This window comes from Alosa pseudoharengus, unplaced genomic scaffold (assembly GCF_046254945.1).
Source record: "Alosa pseudoharengus isolate Yale_2024_CS ecotype anadromous, Long Island Sound unplaced genomic scaffold, YU_APseudo_1.1 YU_APseudo_1.1_scf_7, whole genome shotgun sequence".
NCBI classification, from domain to species: domain Eukaryota; kingdom Metazoa; phylum Chordata; class Actinopteri; order Clupeiformes; family Clupeidae; genus Alosa; species Alosa pseudoharengus.
In genome coordinates, this window is record NW_027468859.1 from 15,572,912 (window position 1) to 15,587,041 (window position 14,130).

General features: G+C 35.2%; 8 long non-coding RNA genes across 8 annotated transcripts in view; all 8 read right to left on the minus strand.

Moving 5' to 3' along the window:
• LOC143109760 (uncharacterized) overlaps positions 1 to 2,237 on the minus strand; it is a 96,695-nt gene extending 94,458 nt beyond the window's left edge. Inside the window, exon 1 of the long non-coding RNA XR_012983968.1 lies at positions 2,097 to 2,237. This is a non-coding gene — a long non-coding RNA (uncharacterized LOC143109760). The remainder of the gene's footprint in view (positions 1 to 2,096) is intronic.
• A 111-nt stretch (positions 2,238 to 2,348) lies between these two features.
• On the minus strand, positions 2,349 to 3,857 carry LOC143109737 (uncharacterized). The gene is made up of 4 exons (XR_012983946.1): positions 3,729 to 3,857; positions 3,093 to 3,227; positions 2,663 to 2,827; positions 2,349 to 2,366 (listed from the first exon to the last, which is right to left on the minus strand). It is a non-coding gene; the product is annotated as an uncharacterized LOC143109737 (long non-coding RNA).
• A 479-nt stretch (positions 3,858 to 4,336) lies between these two features.
• LOC143109738 (uncharacterized) lies at positions 4,337 to 5,510 on the minus strand. The gene is made up of 3 exons (XR_012983947.1): positions 5,368 to 5,510; positions 4,762 to 4,896; positions 4,337 to 4,495 (listed from the first exon to the last, which is right to left on the minus strand). It is a non-coding gene; the product is annotated as an uncharacterized LOC143109738 (long non-coding RNA).
• Positions 5,511 to 5,975: 465 nt separating this feature from the next.
• LOC143109751 (uncharacterized) lies at positions 5,976 to 7,135 on the minus strand. Its single transcript, XR_012983959.1, has 3 exons — positions 7,007 to 7,135; positions 6,401 to 6,535; positions 5,976 to 6,134 (listed from the first exon to the last, which is right to left on the minus strand). It is a non-coding gene; the product is annotated as an uncharacterized LOC143109751 (long non-coding RNA).
• Positions 7,136 to 7,614: 479 nt separating this feature from the next.
• On the minus strand, positions 7,615 to 8,788 carry LOC143109740 (uncharacterized). Its single transcript, XR_012983948.1, has 3 exons — positions 8,646 to 8,788; positions 8,040 to 8,174; positions 7,615 to 7,773 (listed from the first exon to the last, which is right to left on the minus strand). It is a non-coding gene; the product is annotated as an uncharacterized LOC143109740 (long non-coding RNA).
• Positions 8,789 to 9,253: 465 nt separating this feature from the next.
• On the minus strand, positions 9,254 to 10,457 carry LOC143109741 (uncharacterized). The gene is made up of 3 exons (XR_012983949.1): positions 10,315 to 10,457; positions 9,679 to 9,813; positions 9,254 to 9,412 (listed from the first exon to the last, which is right to left on the minus strand). It is a non-coding gene; the product is annotated as an uncharacterized LOC143109741 (long non-coding RNA).
• A 465-nt stretch (positions 10,458 to 10,922) lies between these two features.
• On the minus strand, positions 10,923 to 12,111 carry LOC143109750 (uncharacterized). The gene is made up of 3 exons (XR_012983958.1): positions 11,983 to 12,111; positions 11,348 to 11,482; positions 10,923 to 11,081 (listed from the first exon to the last, which is right to left on the minus strand). It is a non-coding gene; the product is annotated as an uncharacterized LOC143109750 (long non-coding RNA).
• Positions 12,112 to 12,587: 476 nt separating this feature from the next.
• LOC143109742 (uncharacterized) lies at positions 12,588 to 13,761 on the minus strand. Its single transcript, XR_012983950.1, has 3 exons — positions 13,619 to 13,761; positions 13,013 to 13,147; positions 12,588 to 12,746 (listed from the first exon to the last, which is right to left on the minus strand). It is a non-coding gene; the product is annotated as an uncharacterized LOC143109742 (long non-coding RNA).
• Between the last annotated feature and the right edge of the window lie 369 nt (positions 13,762 to 14,130).

Below are 14,130 nucleotides of genomic sequence, written 5' to 3' on the forward strand. Positions count from 1 at the left end.
GATGTTAAATTCTGCCTAGGTCCTTTATATGGTTCTTAGAAACAAACTTACCTGTACAGGGATTGTCAGCACTACTTCGCACACATGGATCAGTGACATTATATCCACTCAAGCATGAGCAGTTGTAGTCTCCAATGGTGTTGTTGCATACTGAGTTTGGACCACAGACTGGTGGGGTCTCAAGGCATTCATTCACATCTAAGAAGCATTAGGTCAACAACATTTTATTGGACAAATGGTCAACTCTAATTCAAAGAGGTAGACATAGAAAATGTCCATGTCTTCATTCACCTGTGCACTGATTGCTGTCACTTATGGTTTGGTTTACATTGGTCTCCCGATACCCACTCAGGCAGGAACAGTTGAAGCTTCCATTGGTGTTGGTGCAGTTTGAGTTGGATCCACACACGTTTGGTATGTCATCACATTCATGTATATCTGAAAAAGGTAAAGTGTTATTTAAAACGCATTCTCATGCAGAAAACGATGTTAAATTCTGCCTAGGTCCTTTATATGGTTCTTAGAAACAAACTTACCTGTACAGGGATTGTCAGCACTACTTCGCACACTTGGATCAGTGACATTATATCCACTCAAGCATGAGCAGCTGTAGTCTCCAATGGTGTTGTTGCATACTGAGTTTGAACCACAGACCGGTGGGGTCTCAAGGCATTCATCCATGTCTAAGAAGCATTAGGTCAACAACATTTTATTGGACGAATGGTCAACTGTAATTCAAAGAGGTAGACATAGAAAATGTCCCTGTCTTCATTCACCTGTGCACCGATTGCTGTCACTTATGGTTTGGTTTACATTGGTCTCCCGATACCCACTCAGGCAGGAACAGTTGAAGCTTCCATTGGTGTTGGTGCAGTTCGAGTTGGATCCACACACGTTTGGTATGTCATCACATTCATGTATATCTGAAAAAGGTAAAGTGTAAGTTAAAATGCATTCTCATGCAGAAAACTGTGTTAAATGCTACCTATGTCCTTTAAATAGTTCTTACAAACAAACTTACCTGTACAGGAATTGTTAGCACTACTTCGCACACTTGGATCAGTGACATTATATCCACTCAAGCATGAGCAGCTGTAGTCTCCAATGGTGTTGTTGCATACTGAGTTTGAACCACAGACCGGTGGGGTCTCAAGGCATTCATCCACGTCTAAGAAGCATTAGGTCAACAACATTTTATTGGACGAATGGTCAACTGTAATTCAAAGAGGTAGACATAGAAAATGTCCCTGTCTTCATTCACCTGTGCACCGATTGCTGTCACTTATGGTTTGGTTTACATTGGTCTCCCGATACCCACTCAGGCAGGAACAGTTGAAGCTTCCATTGGTGTTGGTGCAGTTCGAGTTGGATCCACACACGTTTGGTATGTCATCACATTCATGTATATCTGAAAAAGGTAAAGTGTAAGTTAAAATGCATTCTCATGCAGAAAACTGTGTTAAATACTACCAATGTCCTTTAAATAGTTCTTACAAACAAACTTACCAGTACAGGAATTGTTAGCACTACTTCGCACACTTGGATCAGTGACATTATATCCACTCAAGCATGAGCAGCTGTAGTCTCCAATGGTGTTGTTGCATACTGAGTTTGAACCACAGACCGGTGGGGTCTCAAGGCATTCATCCACGTCTAAGAAGCATTAGGTCAACAACATTTTATTGGACGAATGGTCAACTGTAATTCAAAGAGGTAGACATAGAAAATGTCCCTGTCTTCATTCACCTGTGCACCGATTGCTGTCACTTATGGTTTGGTTTACATTGGTCTCCCGATACCCACTCAGGCAGGAACAGTTGAAGCTTCCATTGGTGTTGGTGCAGTTCGAGTTGGATCTACACACGTTTGGTATGTCATCACATTCATGTATATCTTAAAAAGGTAAAGTGTAAGTTAAAATGCATTCTCATGCAGAAAACTGTGTTAAATGCTACCTATGTCCTTTAAATAGTTTTTACAAACAAAAATGGTCCAAGCCTATTTGTTTCCCATTTCCCAACAAAGCTAAAACTATGACACAAGAGTGCTTCTAACCAGACAAACCTTGAGATGCATTTTTTTTTACTGTAGCTCACCTATACAAGGGTTACTTTCACTTATTCTTTGACTGATGTTTGAAACTTGGTATCCATTCCTGCACGTGCAGTTGTAGTCTCCAACAGTGTTGTTGCAGACTGAGTTTGGACCACAGATTGATGGGGTCTGAAGGCATTCATCTACATCTAAAACAGTAAGATTGATTCTTTAAGAACATGAACAAACACAATATTCAAACTATTTCAAAGTGCATTCAGAATAATAATAAAAAAAGATATTATTAACTTTACCTGGACAATCGCTGAAGTCTGTGGGGAAAATATCAGGGGATTAAAGTTAAGGGATAAGAAAGATCACAGAAAAATATTTATTTTGTCTTTTGACAAAAATAAATCTTTTGAAATATGTAGTCTAGATGATTAATACATCTGTGATGCAATTGAAAAGCAGGGCTTTGAACATTTTGTAGTGATTGCGAGTGAGTTCTTGGGGTCTTATTCATGGCGTTCACATTGAGAATATTATCAATGTGAAACGCATATTTCCTATTATGACCAAAGTTTGTAAAATATACAAACAGTAACACTATAATTTCTGGCATTACTTGTTTTGGGCTGGCAATACTGTCTGTCATCTGGAATGGCATTGATGCATCCACATGTGTTGTTGACAATGTCATCACAGTGTCCATATGTCTGGCATTTGTCACAAGACCAGTAGAATTCACTTTCACATTGGCATTGGTATGAAGTGCCATTGGGTGAACACACTAGGAGGGAAATAATAAGAGTCAGTTTTACAATAATACAAAAGCCACAGGAGAGTTCAATAATCCTTAAAATGGTCGATACATTTTCAAAATATATAGGACCAGTCATGACAAAAATGTGAAAGAAGAGACATTAGGTAGGTAAAAAAAAAACAAAAAAAAACAAACAAAAAAAAAACAGGAATATAAAGAACATCATAATAGCTCATAAGGTGATGATAACAGACACAAAGTCAAATACGTATGTAATTAAAATTAATCAAACCTGTTGTGATATAAGTGTCAGTGATTTCAGATAGGTCATCTACAGACAATGACAGGCCATTTACAATGTTCCTTAGTTGATCCACAATTCCAGAAGTTGCGTTGAGGTCAAATTCAATTTTGAAGTAAAGAAGTTCTAGAGATAATGTCAGATTATGAGACACTCAGATGGGAAAGAATGCATCACATGCACATTAAAACCTAAAGCGCTACATTAGGTAACTGATGAACTACGCTGGTAATTGTTCATTTTCATTATCTTGCTACCAAAATGTATATTTTCTACCCAGTCATTTGTACTCAGTTTTGGCTGATGGAAAACGAGTTAGCTCCTATGAAAATCAGCGTGAGTTTGGATACTGACCTCTAACATAATTTTACCAAACATGTAGCTCTATTAAATTAAAATTCTATAATTCTGGCAAAAGGTTGTTGTTATTTGAGCTCCTAAGCTAAATTAAATTACTCCTCTTCTTTCGTTGTTCCAGAAGCAATGTGTTGATTGGCTAGAATCGTGTACGCAGAACTTGGTCCAAGCCTATTTGTTTCCCATTTCCCAACAAAGCTAAAACTATGACACAAGAGTGCTTCTAAGCAGACAAACCTTGAGATGCAATATTTTTTTACTGTAGCTCACCTATACAAGGGTTACTTTCACTTATTCTTTGACTGATGTTTGAAACTTGGTATCCATTCCTGCACGTGCAGTTGTAGTCTCCAACAGTGTTGTTGCAGACTGAGTTTGGACCACAGATTGATGGGGTCTGAAGGCATTCATCTACATCTAAAACGGTAAGATTGATTCTTTAAGAACATGAACAAACACAATATTCAAACTATTTCAAAGTGCATTCAAAATTATAATAAAAAAAGATATTATTAACTTTACCTGGACAATCGCTGAAGTCTGTGGGGAAAAACATCAGGGAATTAAAGTTAAGGGATAAGAAAGATCACAGAAAAATATTTATTTTGTCTTTTGACAAAAATACATCTCTTGAAATATTTAGTCTAGATGATTAATACATCTGTGATGCAATTGAAAAGCAGGGCTTTGAACATTTTGTAGTGATTGAGAGTGAGGTCTTGGGGTCTTATTCCCCAAAATGTTACAAAACATCATGAAAATTACTTTTAGGCGTTCACATTGAGAATATTATCAATGTGAAACACATATTTCCTATTATGACCAACTTTTGTAAAATATACAAACAGTAACACTATAATTTCTGCCATTACTTGTTTTGGGCTGGCAATACTGTCTGTCATCTGGAAGGGCATTGATGCATCCACATGTGTTGTTGACGATGTCATCACAGTGTCCATATGTCTGGCATTTGTCACAAGACCAGTAGAATTCACTTTCACATTGGCATTGGTATGAAGTGCCATTGGGTGAACACACTAGGAGGGAAATAATAAGAGTCAGTTTTACAATAATACAAAAGCCACAGAAGAGTTCAATGATCCTTAAAATGGTCGATACATTTTCAAAATATATAGGACCAGTCATGACAAAAATGTGAAAGAAGAGACATTAGGTAGGTAAAAAAACAACAACAAAAAAACAAACAAAAAACAAACAGGAATATAAAGAACATCATAATAGCTTATAAGGTGATGATAACAGACACAAAGTCAAATACGTATGTAATTAAAATTAATCAAACCTGTTGTGATATAAGTGTCAGTGATTTCAGATAGGTCATCTACAGACAATGACAGGCCATTTACAATGTTCCTTAGTTGATCCACAATTCCAGAAGTTGCGTTGAGGTCAAATTCAATTTTGAAGTAAAGAAGTTCTAGAGATAATGTCAGATTATGAGACACTCAGATGGGAAAGAATTAGGTAACTGATGAACTACGCTGGTAATTGTTCATTTTCATTGTCTTGCTACCAAAATGTACAGTATATTTTCTACCCAGTCATTTGTACTCAGTTTTGGCTGATGGAAAACTAGTTAGCTCCTATAAAAATCAGCGTGAGTTTGCATACTGACCTCTAACATAATGTTACCAAACATGTAGCTCTATTAAATTAAAATTCTATAATTCTGGCAAAAGGTTGTTGTTATTTGATATCCTAAGCAAAATTAAATAACTCCTCTCCTTTCGTTGTTCCAGAAGCAATGTGTTGATTGGCTAGAATCGTGTACGCAGAACTTGGTCCAAGCCTATTTGTTTCCCATTTCCCAACAAAGCTAAAACTATGACACAAGAGTGCTTCTAAGCAGACAAACCTTGAGATGCAATTTTTTTTTACTGTAGCTCACCTATACAAGGGTTACTTTCACTTATTCTTTGACTGATGTTTGAAACTTGGTATCCATTCCTGCACGTGCAGTTGTAGTCTCCAACAGTGTTGTTGCAGAATGAGTTTGGACCACAGATTGATGGGGTCTGAAGGCATTCATCTACATCTAAAACGGTAAGATTGATTCTTTAAGAACATGAACAAACACAATATTCAAACTATTTCAAAGTGCATTCAAAATTATAATAAAAAAAGATATTATTAACTTTACCTGGACAATCGCTGAAGTCTGTGGGGAAAAACATCAGGGAATTAAAGTTAAGGGATAAGAAAGATCACAGAAAAATATTTATTTTGTCTTTTGACAAAAATACATCTCTTGAAATATTTAGTCTAGATGATTAATACATCTGTGATGCAATTGAAAAGCAGGGCTTTGAACATTTTGTAGTGATTGAGAGTGAGGTCTTGGGGTCTTATTCCCCAAAATGTTACAAAACATCATGAAAATTACTTTTAGGCGTTCACATTGAGAATATTATCAATGTGAAACACATATTTCCTATTATGACCAACTTTTGTAAAATATACAAACAGTAACACTATAATTTCTGCCATTACTTGTTTTGGGCTGGCAATACTGTCTGTCATCTGGAAGGGCATTGATGCATCCACATGTGTTGTTGACGATGTCATCACAGTGTCCATATGTCTGGCATTTGTCACAAGACCAGTAGAATTCACTTTCACATTGGCATTGGTATGAAGTGCCATTGGGTGAACACACTAGGAGGGAAATAATAAGAGTCAGTTTTACAATAATACAAAAGCCACAGAAGAGTTCAATAATCCTTAAAATGGTCGATACATTTTCAAAATATATAGGACCAGTCATGACAAAAATGTGAAAGAAGAGACATTAGGTAGGTAAGAAAACAACAACAAAAAAACAAACAAAAAACAAACAGGAATATAAAGAACATCATAATAGCTTATAAGGTGATGATAACAGACACAAAGTCAAATACGTATGTAATTAAAATTAATCAAACCTGTTGTGATATAAGTGTCAGTGATTTCAGATAGGTCATCTACAGACAATGACAGGCCATTTACAATGTTCCTTAGTTGATCCACAATTCCAGAAGTTGCGTTGAGGTCAAATTCAATTTTGAAGTAAAGAAGTTCTAGAGATAATGTCAGATTATGAGACACTCAGATGGGAAAGAATTAGGTAACTGATGAACTACGCTGGTAATTGTTCATTTTCATTGTCTTGCTACCAAAATGTACAGTATATTTTCTACCCAGTCATTTGTACTCAGTTTTGGCTGATGGAAAACTAGTTAGCTCCTATAAAAATCAGCGTGAGTTTGGATACTGACCTCTAACATAATGTTACCAAACATGTAGCTCTATTAAATTAAAATTCTATAATTCTGGCAAAAGGTTGTTGTTATTTGATATCCTAAGCAAAATTAAATAACTCCTCTCCTTTCGTTGTTCCAGAAGCAATGTGTTGATTGGCTAGAATCGTGTACGCAGAACTTGGTCCAAGCCTATTTGTTTCCCATTTCCCAACAAAGCTAAAACTATGACACAAGAGTGCTTCTAAGCAGACAAACCTTGAGATGCAATATTTTTTTACTGTAGCTCACCTATACAAGGGTTACTTTCACTTATTCTTTGACTGATGTTTGAAACTTGGTATCCATTCCTGCACGTGCAGTTGTAGTCTCCAACAGTGTTGTTGCAGACTGAGTTTGGACCACAGATTGATGGGGTCTGAAGGCATTCATCTACATCTAAAACGGTAAGATTGATTCTTTAAGAACATGAACAAACACAATATTCAAACTATTTCAAAGTGCATTCAAAATTATAATAAAAAAAGATATTATTAACTTTACCTGGACAATCGCTGAAGTCTGTGGGGAAAAACATCAGGGAATTAAAGTTAAGGGATAAGAAAGATCACAGAAAAATATTTATTTTGTCTTTTGACAAAAATACATCTCTTGAAATATTTAGTCTAGATGATTAATACATCTGTGATGCAATTGAAAAGCAGGGCTTTGAACATTTTGTAGTGATTGAGAGTGAGGTCTTGGGGTCTTATTCCCCAAAATGTTACAAAACATCATGAAAATTACTTTTAGGCGTTCACATTGAGAATATTATCAATGTGAAACACATATTTCCTATTATGACCAACTTTTGTAAAATATACAAACAGTAACACTATAATTTCTGCCATTACTTGTTTTGGGCTGGCAATACTGTCTGTCATCTGGAAGGGCATTGATGCATCCACATGTGTTGTTGACGATGTCATCACAGTGTCCATATGTCTGGCATTTGTCACAAGACCAGTAGAATTCACTTTCACATTGGCATTGGTATGAAGTGCCATTGGGTGAACACACTAGGAGGGAAATAATAAGAGTCAGTTTTACAATAATACAAAAGCCACAGAAGAGTTCAATGATCCTTAAAATGGTCGATACATTTTCAAAATATATAGGACCAGTCATGACAAAAATGTGAAAGAAGAGACATTAGGTAGGTAAAAAAACAACAACAAAAAAACAAACAAAAAACAAACAGGAATATAAAGAACATCATAATAGCTTATAAGGTGATGATAACAGACACAAAGTCAAATACGTATGTAATTAAAATTAATCAAACCTGTTGTGATATAAGTGTCAGTGATTTCAGATAGGTCATCTACAGACAATGACAGGCCATTTACAATGTTCCTTAGTTGATCCACAATTCCAGAAGTTGCGTTGAGGTCAAATTCAATTTTGAAGTAAAGAAGTTCTAGAGATAATGTCAGATTATGAGACACTCAGATGGGAAAGAATTAGGTAACTGATGAACTACGCTGGTAATTGTTCATTTTCATTGTCTTGCTACCAAAATGTACAGTATATTTTCTACCCAGTCATTTGTACTCAGTTTTGGCTGATGGAAAACTAGTTAGCTCCTATAAAAATCAGCGTGAGTTTGCATACTGACCTCTAACATAATGTTACCAAACATGTAGCTCTATTAAATTAAAATTCTATAATTCTGGCAAAAGGTTGTTGTTATTTGATATCCTAAGCAAAATTAAATAACTCCTCTCCTTTCGTTGTTCCAGAAGCAATGTGTTGATTGGCTAGAATCGTGTACGCAGAACTTGGTCCAAGCCTATTTGTTTCCCATTTCCCAACAAAGCTAAAACTATGACACAAGAGTGCTTCTAAGCAGACAAACCTTGAGATGCAATTTTTTTTTACTGTAGCTCACCTATACAAGGGTTACTTTCACTTATTCTTTGACTGATGTTTGAAACTTGGTATCCATTCCTGCACGTGCAGTTGTAGTCTCCAACAGTGTTGTTGCAGAATGAGTTTGGACCACAGATTGATGGGGTCTGAAGGCATTCATCTACATCTAAAACGGTAAGATTGATTCTTTAAGAACATGAACAAACACAATATTCAAACTATTTCAAAGTGCATTCAAAATTATAATAAAAAAAGATATTATTAACTTTACCTGGACAATCGCTGAAGTCTGTGGGGAAAAACATCAGGGAATTAAAGTTAAGGGATAAGAAAGATCACAGAAAAATATTTATTTTGTCTTTTGACAAAAATACATCTCTTGAAATATTTAGTCTAGATGATTAATACATCTGTGATGCAATTGAAAAGCAGGGCTTTGAACATTTTGTAGTGATTGAGAGTGAGGTCTTGGGGTCTTATTCCCCAAAATGTTACAAAACATCATGAAAATTACTTTTAGGCGTTCACATTGAGAATATTATCAATGTGAAACACATATTTCCTATTATGACCAACTTTTGTAAAATATACAAACAGTAACACTATAATTTCTGCCATTACTTGTTTTGGGCTGGCAATACTGTCTGTCATCTGGAAGGGCATTGATGCATCCACATGTGTTGTTGACGATGTCATCACAGTGTCCATATGTCTGGCATTTGTCACAAGACCAGTAGAATTCACTTTCACATTGGCATTGGTATGAAGTGCCATTGGGTGAACACACTAGGAGGGAAATAATAAGAGTCAGTTTTACAATAATACAAAAGCCACAGAAGAGTTCAATAATCCTTAAAATGGTCGATACATTTTCAAAATATATAGGACCAGTCATGACAAAAATGTGAAAGAAGAGACATTAGGTAGGTAAGAAAACAACAACAAAAAAACAAACAAAAAACAAACAGGAATATAAAGAACATCATAATAGCTTATAAGGTGATGATAACAGACACAAAGTCAAATACGTATGTAATTAAAATTAATCAAACCTGTTGTGATATAAGTGTCAGTGATTTCAGATAGGTCATCTACAGACAATGACAGGCCATTTACAATGTTCCTTAGTTGATCCACAATTCCAGAAGTTGCGTTGAGGTCAAATTCAATTTTGAAGTAAAGAAGTTCTAGAGATAATGTCAGATTATGAGACACTCAGATGGGAAAGAATGCATCACATGCACATTAAAACCTAAAGCGCTACATTAGGTAACTGATGAACTACGCTGGTAATTGTTCATTTTCATTATCTTGCTACCAAAATGAATATTTTCTACCCAGTCATTTGTACTCAGTTTTGGCTGATGGAAAACTAGTTAGCTCCTATAAAAATCAGCGTGAGTTTGCATACTGACCTCTAACATAATGTTACCAAACATGTAGCTCTATTAAATTAAAATTCTATAATTCTGGCAAAAGGTTGTTGTTATTTGATATCCTAAGCAAAATTAAATAACTCCTCTCCTTTCGTTGTTCCAGAAGCAATGTGTTGATTGGCTAGAATCGTGTACGCAGAACTTGGTCCAAGCCTATTTGTTTCCCATTTCCCAACAAAGCTAAAACTATGACACAAGAGTGCTTCTAAGCAGACAAACCTTGAGATGCAATTTTTTTTTACTGTAGCTCACCTATACAAGGGTTACTTTCACTTATTCTTTGACTGATGTTTGAAACTTGGTATCCATTCCTGCACGTGCAGTTGTAGTCTCCAACAGTGTTGTTGCAGAATGAGTTTGGACCACAGATTGATGGGGTCTGAAGGCATTCATCTACATCTAAAACGGTAAGATTGATTCTTTAAGAACATGAACAAACACAATATTCAAACTATTTCAAAGTGCATTCAAAATTATAATAAAAAAAGATATTATTAACTTTACCTGGACAATCGCTGAAGTCTGTGGGGAAAAACATCAGGGAATTAAAGTTAAGGGATAAGAAAGATCACAGAAAAATATTTATTTTGTCTTTTGACAAAAATACATCTCTTGAAATATTTAGTCTAGATGATTAATACATCTGTGATGCAATTGAAAAGCAGGGCTTTGAACATTTTGTAGTGATTGAGAGTGAGGTCTTGGGGTCTTATTCCCCAAAATGTTACAAAACATCATGAAAATTACTTTTAGGCGTTCACATTGAGAATATTATCAATGTGAAACACATATTTCCTATTATGACCAACTTTTGTAAAATATACAAACAGTAACACTATAATTTCTGCCATTACTTGTTTTGGGCTGGCAATACTGTCTGTCATCTGGAAGGGCATTGATGCATCCACATGTGTTGTTGACGATGTCATCACAGTGTCCATATGTCTGGCATTTGTCACAAGACCAGTAGAATTCACTTTCACATTGGCATTGGTATGAAGTGCCATTGGGTGAACACACTAGGAGGGAAATAATAAGAGTCAGTTTTACAATAATACAAAAGCCACAGAAGAGTTCAATAATCCTTAAAATGGTCGATACATTTTCAAAATATATAGGACCAGTCATGACAAAAATGTGAAAGAAGAGACATTAGGTAGGTAAAAAAACAACAACAAAAAAACAAACAAAAAACAAACAGGAATATAAAGAACATCATAATAGCTTATAAGGTGATGATAACAGACACAAAGTCAAATACGTATGTAATTAAAATTAATCAAACCTGTTGTGATATAAGTGTCAGTGATTTCAGATAGGTCATCTACAGACAATGACAGGCCATTTACAATGTTCCTTAGTTGATCCACAATTCCAGAAGTTGCGTTGAGGTCAAATTCAATTTTGAAGTAAAGAAGTTCTAGAGATAATGTCAGATTATGAGACACTCAGATGGGAAAGAATGCATCACATGCACATTAAAACCTAAAGCGCTACATTAGGTAACTGATGAACTACGCTGGTAATTGTTCATTTTCATTATCTTGCTACCAAAATGTATATTTTCTACCCAGTCATTTGTACTCAGTTTTGGCTGATGGAAAACTAGTTAGCTCCTATGAAAATCAGCGTGAGTTTGGATACTGACCTCTAACATAATTTTACCAAACATGTAGCTCTATTAAATTAAAATTCTATAATTCTGGCAAAAGGTTGTTGTTATTTGAGCTCCTAAGCTAAATTAAATTACTCCTCTTCTTTCGTTGTTCCAGAAGCAATGTGTTGATTGGCTAGAATCGTGTACGCAGAACTTGGTCCAAGCCTATTTGTTTCCCATTTCCCAACAAAGCTAAAACTATGACACAAGAGTGCTTCTAAGCAGACAAACCTTGAGATGCAATTTTTTTTACTGTAGCTCACCTATACAAGGGTTACTTTCACTTATTCTTTGACTGATGTTTGAAACTTGGTATCCATTCCTGCACGTGCAGTTGTAGTCTCCAACAGTGTTGTTGCAGACTGAGTTTGGACCACAGATTGATGGGGTCTGAAGGCATTCATCTACATCTAAAACGGTAAGATTGATTCTTTAAGAACATGAACAAACACAATATTCAAACTATTTCAAAGTGCATTCAGAATTATAATAAAAAAAGATATTAACTTTACCTGGACAATCGCTGAAGTCTGTGGGGAAAAATATCAGGGAATTAAAGTTAAGGGATAAGAAAGATCACAGAAAAATATTTATTTTGTCTTTTGACAAAAATAAATCTCTTGAAATATGTAGTCTAGATGATTAATACATCTGTGATGCAATTGAAAAGCAGGGCTTTGAACATTTTGTAGTGATTGAGAGTGAGGTCTTGGGGTCTTATTCCCCAAAATGTTACAAAACATCATGAAAATTACTTTTAGGCGTTCACATTGAGAATATTATCAATGTGAAACACATATTTCCTATTATGACCAACGTTTGTAAAATATACAAACAGTAACACTATAATTTCTGCCATTACTTGTTTTGGGCTGGCAATACTGTCTGTCATCTGGAAGGGCATTGATGCATCCACATGTGTTGTTGACGATGTCATCACAGTGTCCATATGTCTGGCATTTGTCACAAGACCAGTAGAATTCACTTTCACATTGGCATTGGTATGAAGTGCCATTGGGTGAACACACTAGGAGGGAAATAATAAGAGTCAGTTTTACAATAATACAAAAGCCACAGAAGAGTTCAATGATCCTTAAAATGGTCGATACATTTTCAAAATATATAGGACCAGTCATGACAAAAATGTGAAAGAAGAGACATTAGGTAGGTAAAAAAACAACAACAAAAAAACAAACAAAAAACAAACAGGAATATAAAGAACATCATAATAGCTTATAAGGTGATGATAACAGACACAAAGTCAAATACGTATGTAATTAAAATTAATCAAACCTGTTGTGATATAAGTGTCAGTGATTTCAGATAGGTCATCTACAGACAATGACAGGCCATTTACAATGTTCCTTAGTTGATCCACAATTCCAGAAGTTGCGTTGAGGTCAAATTCAATTTTGAAGTAAAGAAGTTCTAGAGATAATGTCAGATTATGAGACACTCAGATGGGAAAGAATTAGGTAACTGATGAACTACGCTGGTAATTGTTCATTTTCATTGTCTTGCTACCAAAATGTACAGTATATTTTCTACCCAGTCATTTGTACTCAGTTTTGGCTGATGGAAAACTAGTTAGCTCCTATAAAAATCAGCGTGAGTTTGCATACTGACCTCTAACATAATGTTACCAAACATGTAGCTCTATTAAATTAAAATTCTATAATTCTGGCAAAAGGTTGTTGTTATTTGATATCCTAAGCAAAATTAAATAACTCCTCTCCTTTCGTTGTTCCAGAAGCAATGTGTTGATTGGCTAGAATCGTGTACGCAGAACTTGGTCCAAGCCTATTTGTTTCCCATTTCCCAACAAAGCTAAAACTATGACACAAGAGTGCTTCTAAGCAGACAAACCTTGAGATGCAATTTTTTTTTACTGTAGCTCACCTATACAAGGGTTACTTTCACTTATTCTTTGACTGATGTTTGAAACTTGGTATCCATTCCTGCACGTGCAGTTGTAGTCTCCAACAGTGTTGTTGCAGAATGAGTTTGGACCACAGATTGATGGGGTCTGAAGGCATTCATCTACATCTAAAACGGTAAGATTGATTCTTTAAGAACATGAACAAACACAATATTCAAACTATTTCAAAGTGCATTCAAAATTATAATAAAAAAAGATATTATTAACTTTACCTGGACAATCGCTGAAGTCTGTGGGGAAAAACATCAGGGAATTAAAGTTAAGGGATAAGAAAGATCACAGAAAAATATTTATTTTGTCTTTTGACAAAAATACATCTCTTGAAATATTTAGTCTAGATGATTAATACATCTGTGATGCAATTGAAAAGCAGGGCTTTGAACATTTTGTAGTGATTGAGAGTGAGGTCTTGGGGTCTTATTCCCCAAAATGTTACAAAACATCATGAAAATTACTTTTAGGCGTTCACATT